At 35.6% G+C, this 8,261-nt stretch overlaps 1 protein-coding gene across 3 annotated transcripts in view; it reads left to right on the top strand.

Moving 5' to 3' along the window:
* The first annotated feature begins 4,733 nt into the window (after window positions 1-4,733).
* Window positions 4,734-8,261, top strand: part of LOC135689273 (uncharacterized) — a 44,648-nt gene continuing 41,120 nt past the window's right edge. For 2 of the 3 annotated variants that reach the window (XM_065206442.2, XM_065206440.2), the window contains exon 1: window positions 4,734-4,893. The gene's annotated coding sequence lies outside the window, so the exon portion shown is untranslated. Of the gene's footprint in view, window positions 4,894-7,447; window positions 7,542-8,261 lie in introns of those variants that run through there. The other variant, XM_065206441.2, reaches the window with a different exon arrangement.

The raw sequence follows: 8,261 nt of genomic DNA, 5'->3' as shown, positions 1-8,261 counted from the left end.
GGAGAGAACCTGTGCAAGGTGCTGCACGTATCAATGCAAGACTTTTCTTTCCTTTCATATGAAAAATGTCGAAAAAGCTAGAAAAAGTCAAGAATAATATTTTATATTAATAAATTCTTTATTCAAGGAATATTAAACACAATCTCTTTCAGTCCTGGTGAAATTGAAAGAAGGTTCGCTTGAATGAACATAGTATTCTTTCATCTTCTTTGTCAAAAATCTGGCAATATAAGCGTGGCATGGCGCATGTTGCCACAGCTTTGTTGAAGAGTTGTTTACCCGCAAAGCATTCTAGAAGGCAATGCGTTTCAAAATGGCGTCTGTATCAGGAAACAGTTCTTTTGAGATCAGCATCAACGTTGCCTTGAATTATACCACTTTTGGAATAAAAATTTGAGTCAGCTAATAACTCATTGTTATTAAAATCAAATTCATATTGGGGGAGAGGGGCTGCCAATTGCATTCCATCTCATTCAATACACTGTTATAAAGGAAATCTACTACCGTTTGAGAATAATTTGGGGCCAGATGCCAAATGATGGCCACAGGTAGTCTAGAAACAAGATACTCTGCATAGAGGAGAGAGAGAACGCTCTTGGCACACACAAGAAGTCTTATATAAGAAGAGCAATTGGAAATTCAAGAATTTTCATGAATGTCCAAGAAACCAAGATACCTTGTCATTGAGGCAATACAGGTTATTGCTTGAAGAGTAGTTGAAAACCAGAGAATGTCAGTACTACCTTATTGGAAATCGGAGAAACAGGGCCTCCGACAAAGGAGTCATGGGCCCTTCCCGCTTTTTTGCAAAACTAAAGAGCTTTTTTACAAGCTTTTCTTCTATGGGTGTTAAATTTTCAATTCCTTTTCTTTCCGTAAATGTTTCAAAAAATAATAATTATAGCCGTGATAATCATTAAATTAAAACTAGAAGCTAAACCTCCGCTATTCATTTTGTTCCTCGTCATTGTCACCTTCAACATCTTTGTTTCAAGAAACATGCTGAAATCATGACTGCTTTTCTAGACAGGAAAATTGTTGTGACAAAGTTAGCAGGTGCCTAATACAAAATCTGATTATAGACTGCACATCTGTAACTGATCTATTTTTAAACCAAATTTCGCCAGAAAATCACGTGATTGATGACAACAAAAATTTCCTTGAAAAGTTCAATCAACTTTTGAAATATTCTGCCTTTGACAATGAAAATAGCCAATGAAACTTCTGCTTATACGGGCCTTTTAATTGGCACATTAGTTTTTCGATTTAGTAAATGTCAGTGATCCACACATTCAGCTTTATAAGTTCGATAGGTGAAACAAGCTAATCATGACATTTTCTTTTTATTTATGTTTCAATTTTGGACAATTAGCATTATTATTTGCTATCCTGGACATCTTCTTCCCGGTTCTCTATCATCCTCAGGTCGTTCATAGACTCAATCTGTCCATCTTCTTTTCGGTCCCCCCCTCTTCCACCTCCCAACTCTAATCTTACAAAACCCTTTTCCCAAATGGGACACCTCTCCTCTCGCCAAGTGTTCCAGCCACAGCAAACTGGTTTTCCTTAGCTTCTTTTAAAGCATCACAAAATCTTTATCTGCACTTCACTTCTTAATTTTTTATTCTTAATTCCTTTGTGACAGAAGTGTTTTTTCTTTTCAATCAATTTATAATTTGCTAGGCAAGTTGCACTGGCTAAAATTGAACGTTGAGCACTTTGCAGCGATGAAGCATTTACGCAATGTGGCACATCTATTAACTTAAGACCTTAGAAGAAGATACCCCAAATAAAACATGAGAGATGCTAGGTAATTTTTTAGGGCATGATATGCATATAATCGCACTTTATTTGTTTCTAAAAATTATATTAATTCGAATAGTAACGAGTCGCTTACTATTTCGCTTACGTGCGTATTGCAATTGGCACGTGTTGATAATTTGAAAACAGGTCCACTAAGACCTTTCATTTCAATGTATCTTGCTTGTTAGAAAATCTACTTTCAAAGAAAAGTATGAATTGACTTGTCTTTGCCTTATATTGGAATATGCTAGCGATATACAATAGTGCAAAATGTCCCATAGTCAATGCAAAGGCTTTTCTACCATAACGGTTCTAGATATTTTTATGAGGCAGTTCATATATAAAACAAAATGGATTTTTCTTAATGCCCAGAACTATATGACAGGAACTCTTGGCTTCATTGTGTTGTAGAAAGCAATATTAAATTCATATTGTCTTTGCAATTCCTTCCTTCGATTATCTGGACTCTTGATGTCAAATCGACTAGACATCTTCAAGAGATAAGTCATCCTGAAAATATCTTAGCACTGGAATAAAAAGGATCTTATGTGCTTTTTTGCAAAAAATTAGAACCTAGAACAGAGATAACAACAGCAGAATTAATCGAATTCAGAAACAAATCAATATTCGGGACCTACTATGTTGACAAGCGCTAGAATGGGGATTTTAGAAAGGCGTCACGCCCAATACAACTAAATGTTGTTGTATTTGACACTCGTGTCCTCAGATAACCCCTCCCCCCTCCCCTCCAACGTACCAAGTGGCTACCAAAGAAATTTGTGATTCTCCAATCTTATAACACTTGAGATTTAAATCCAATTTTCAACAATGTGGCGCCTTTCTACATTTCCCTTTATTTAGATTCTGCTTAGATTTAACTTGAAGATGATCTGTCTAGCATGATCTATCATCTAGTAAAAATTAAACTTACATTCCTGGGCTGGTATTTTGTTTTACACTACATACATTCAAGAACGGCTAAGTGAATAAACGTAAGAAAAATGTTTAAAAAAACGACCCAATGAAACGCGCCTATTTTTTATTCAAGATTAGTTCCATCACCGTCTGACCATTATCTGACGCCAATATTCCGGCGAGTTTAAAGTGAAAAGTGCTTTCGCATGATTTCATTTATAGTTTTTTTTAAAAAAAAATTATGTATTAGAGTTTGTGCAACAAATTTCATTTTCCAGATTCTCGTTGTTAATCAGCTTGAAAATTCATATTTCAGTAACATCTGATATGAAATTTATATTACTTAAAGGTAATGTGTCCATATAAAAAGACTGCGTATACCCAACCGTCAAGCTACCCATCAAAATAACAATTTGCGATTGGTTAGTGTTCTTGCAATGCAAAACTGCTCACATGAAAAGCTAACCTCGCAGCAGGATAAATAAACAGAACGACCGTAATGACTGGGGCGATGACATGAAAAATCACATGTTTCTAAAAACCCCTGCAGAGTCGCTTGCTATAGCTGGACACGGGGTGGACTGGGGTGGAAATGTCCACCCAACTTTTTTTTAGATCGAATTGCTAATTTTTCAAAAACTGGATTAAAAGCATAAAGGAGGGGATGTTCGCTTTCTTCTCTTAGATCGGAACTTTGTTTATTTTGATACTCAAATAATGAGTACAAATGAGATCTGATCGTGTGTCGGATCATAAGTTCCGAAAATATTGAGAAACTAAAATGAAGATGATCTATAAAACACAGCTTTATCGTGCTAAACAGTTGGTTCTTAGCGTATTGTCTTTATCCTTTTTTCTTGTTAAAGGTTTTTGGCAATAAATAACTTTTAAACTTTAAAACATTTTTAAGCTGTAAGGATAGTATAGTTGCAGCCCCACCTGTTACAGCTGTATCACCTTTTAGCCTCAAAGTCAGACCAAAAGTTGGAAAAACTTCTTCAAATACGCATCTATCGAGAAATGGCAGATAAAATAGACAAAGGAGGCCTCTTAATAAGTTTAAAACCATTGCTAGCTAAAAATACTACTCTGAAATAAACTTTTATGTTATAACCATTTATGTGTGTAAACCTTTGATTATGAAATTTAACTATTTTTTGGGGGTTTCAAAATATGTCAAACTTGGTTATCAATAACGAGTGTGTCTTCTCGTACGGTGCTGCACCTGTTTTTCACCCAGACCCCTTTAACAGCTTCATTCCTTCATTATCCACCCCACTATTTTGGGGCTGGCGCCGCCCCTGCTTAAACCATTATAAATACATGCTCAAATTCAAAGCCTTTACAAATGACTGTGGAAATTTCTTACAAACCCTGAAAAGAATCGGAAGACCTTCTCGTTAAAAAAAGACCGTGTTTCTAATGAATGAATTTCAAGCTTCATTACTAAATTATGAATTTTACAAGTAAAATATTTTTGCTTTCTTTTATTAACCATAATACAAATCTAAGGTTAAATATCGCGAAACAAAACTAACAACGGTAAATAGCTGTGATACCAAAACAGTAAATAGCAAGTTACCAGAAAATTGTCAATATGTTATTTTATCTAATACTTACTAAAAAATGATAATCTTTATATATCACAAGATTTAAAGAAGATAAATCTTTTATTTTTCTGCTGATAGAATTGATTGACACAATTTTATGATTTCGCTAGGGCACCAAATTTAACTGCCTCAATTTGAAATTGCATATACCCAGATCCCAACAGGATAATGGCGGACGCTGTCTGTCGCTGTCCTGGGCTAATAAGCATACCTTGAAGCATCCCTTAAATATTGCATAGACTTGCAAAGCAGGTCTTCCTACCGCATGATTACTAATTAAGAATTCAGTTGCTAGGTTGAACGAGTTTCATCTGCTCACTGGCCGTTCACTTCAATCATATGAAACTTTTGTGGTTTCCAAAAGTGTGCCGCCATGTTTTCTTGTTGCCATGTGACACACAGCAATATAATTTTAACAGTGTTGAAATTTGCTGTTTTGAAATTGTAAGTGGGAAATTTCTGAAAAATACACAGTTGAATTTGATAAAGTAGTTGCTAGCTTTGATTTGTTTGTCACATTCTTGGGAATCTCTGGATTGATAGAAAACAAGAAAACGCGATGTAGGTAAGTAGTTATCCATTATAATAGTGCAAACATCTTAAAGATCTTTAAATCAGGGATTACTCTGACATCACAGGATCTAGTTCTTCTTTGGTGAAAATTTTTACTTTGGCGATAACCGTTTTTCTCTAACGATATCATAAGAATCAATTATCTCTGATCTGGATGATTTTCAGTGTTTGTCTGGACGTAATGCGAATGTTTGTAATTTTGTTTAATATTTCGATCTATATTGATTCTGATAGAAGGTTGACTCTTCTTCATCTAGAGTAAGCTGGCTGAGCATAAGAGCATTTATTCCTGACACACCTTGTTGCAAATGGGAACTTGTGAAGCTAAAGAAAATTAGCTTTTTTCAAGTTCTTAAAAGCTTTATTGATAAATAAAACGAACTTATGAGTCAATATACTTTTGATAAAAGTATACAAGTAGGAAACTATAAATTTGTTTATGGTCTTCACAGAATCGTTCGGGGAAAGGTCGGGCTCAAGTAGGTTTAAGTTTTGATTTGCAGACAATACCCAAACACTTGTCAATTTAATAGCAAGTTTATTGGTTTATTTTACTCATTCCATTCAATTTAGTCTACATAAATTATTGATTGGTGGTAGATGGTCAATGCTGCTAATGGTTTGATGTCTTTTCCAGTGAGAAATAGCTCTGACATTGATTGACATTGATTGACAGTGATTGACATTGATTGACATTGATTGACATTGATTGACATTGATTGACATTGATTGACATTGATTGACATTGATTGACATTAGCTGACATTGTTCATTTGTAGTTTGATATCGGTGAAAAGAACCTTAATGGTATTGTGCTGGTTGCAATTAAAGTTTGCAACGTGCTGTCACAAGTAATGATATCATGATCATTTTTCTATATCTTTCTTTAAATTTATCTTCTCTATCAATTATAACCATATGCCAAAAGTCTTCAAATTCACATCACATTAAGGAGAATATATTTTCTTTTAACATTTGTTCTCTTCGCCTCAAGCAACTTCATACGTTTTTAGCGTTACAAGACTATTACAAATGTATTCTTTAAGAATATTTTATTACAAAATAAGTAAAAATTATCAAATCCGATGAGCTAGATAATGACCAAGCCGCTAGGTATGCGTTCGACACAAAGTTGGACGTTTACATCAATAAACTACGTCATGATACTTTAGTCCTGTCTCAAAGAGACCATTTGACTGTATGATATTAGGCAAATGTTTTTCAGATAAAAAATTCTGAAATTTTGAACTTGCGTATAAATATAATAGGGTTTCTGACACCTGTTCCCTATCACGGCCTAATTCAAGAAAAGTCTTTTTCCTCTCTTCATTTTATACATTTGGATATCCTTTCTCCAGAAAACAATAAAATATGGTGGAGTTCGAGAATGGATCTTGTACTCTTTTTGTTCTAGATGCTTTCCTACCAGTATTTGCTTGTTTGGAAGTTATGTTTTCTTGGCTTCATCATACCATAAATTCGGTCTACCCAACACGCTTCAAACTTCCTCCGGATGAGATTTTATCCTGCTTGCATTCCACAAAACTTTCTTTCTGTATCTTTTGAATAAGAGCTATTTAGAAATGTGTTGTACGTAGAGTCGTTTTTGGTTCGATCTTTACGATCTGTCAGGTAGAAATGAACATTCAAGCACAACGGTTAGCCCTTTTTGCCTAGTATACTTTCGTTGTTTTATGTATGGACCTTTCTCAAAACAACTACATTGTTGATTAACCCTTCTCTGAATCACAGCTGTAGAGCCACAGTGTTTCCAGGACTCTGTCAAACATGCCTCATTATCAATCATCTTCTCAATGTTTCCTTTCATATATAGTCCTGTATTTGGGATTAACGAAATACGCACGAGTCTTAGAGACTCGACAGTCTTTTTAAGCAATATCCACCAAAGCCTCAGAACTGCTTTGGGATTCGGTTCTTGGTGACATTGCTTAAAGAGACTGTCGAGTCTCTAAGATTCGTGCGTACTTCTTTTGTCACTACACTCCCTCCCACATGCATTACCAATGAAAGCCTAATTGCTTCCCCTTGGTCAGCTTTGCGTCCCCACTCAGTCTAAATATACTGATATGCCCTTACGCGGTCTGCAGCCGACTGTAGGAGGTGTCACTGGTTCACTGTCACTGGTTTCAATTAAGAATCGCAAGATTTTGGGCGTCTAATGGAAGCATATATGAAAGTTAGTAGTAAAGTAAATAATCTAAGTTCTTGTTTAATGAACAGTACTTCGCAAGGAAGATTGATTCCTGAGATGGAAATCTTTACGAAACGAGTGCTTGAAAAATTGATTGACAAAAAGTGCCATCTTTCCAACTCTTTTCCTCCAGTCATTCTTTTCAAAACAATCAGAATTGCAGATGCTTCGTTCCTTACTAACCTGTAGTAGCTATAGGACTCAAATGTTGATTAGCTGAGAGCTTGCGCTAAATCACGTGACCTCTTTCGCCGCTGAGCCAATCACAGCTAATCACAGCTACTTACCAACCTGCTGCTAACTATGGTTTAAAAATGATTAATAACTGGATCTCGACAAGAGACTGTAAACATCTGTCAACTCCATAGACTTTAGTAAAGTATATGCGCTGATAAAGAAGTAAGGTGTCCAAGATGCTGCAGAGAAAGGTTGGTTTCGATAATACTCGCATAATAGCAAATAGTATTGCATGATAAATGGATATATTTTTAGCTTGGAATGATGCTCCTAGCGTTGAATCATATTTCTAGCGCTGAATCATATTTCTAACCTGGAAGCGCCTTTACTTATTATAAATCTTGCTTGACACCTTGCACTTGCTTGAAAATTCGAGAAAATAAATTTATATGTAGATGACACAAGCATTTCTACTCCTCGGGCTCTGCTACAATTATCAGTGACTCGCTTTCAGAGTAACGAAAAGGTTATCGCATAGTGTATGCTTATGTCTCAGAGAATGGGCGAGTCCTTATGAATGGAAATTGGTAGCTGAACCGGGTCAACTGAGACTCCTCGGACAGCATTTAAATTATGGGTGGGGCCAATTTCTATCGTTAATAACATGAACACTTTAACGTTCAGGTTAATCTGTATTGTATCCCGTGTCCATGGCGCTAACGTAGACAATATTCAGTTTGCGTTGTAAATTCAAAATGTGTTTTAAAGGAGTCTAAAATAGCATAAAGTGTGCTGTTTTTTACTCTAGTGGAAATGGGAAGACAAGATTGAGAGGGTTTAGTCCCAAATAGCTCCGAAACAGTGCTTAAAGTGACCCAAAAAGCATATTGCTTTTTGCTTTAGTGTGTTGAGCGCCTAGAAACCCTTTAACCGCAGCCCATTGATCCTCTCATCTTTAGGAGAAAGTACAG

Source organism: Rhopilema esculentum, chromosome 9, assembly GCF_057945365.1.
Source record: "Rhopilema esculentum isolate cy_ngs chromosome 9, ASM5794536v1, whole genome shotgun sequence".
NCBI lineage: Eukaryota > Metazoa > Cnidaria > Scyphozoa > Rhizostomeae > Rhizostomatidae > Rhopilema > Rhopilema esculentum.
The sequence above is the reverse complement of the archived record's forward strand: the minus strand, read 5'-3'. Positions and strand labels throughout refer to the sequence as shown.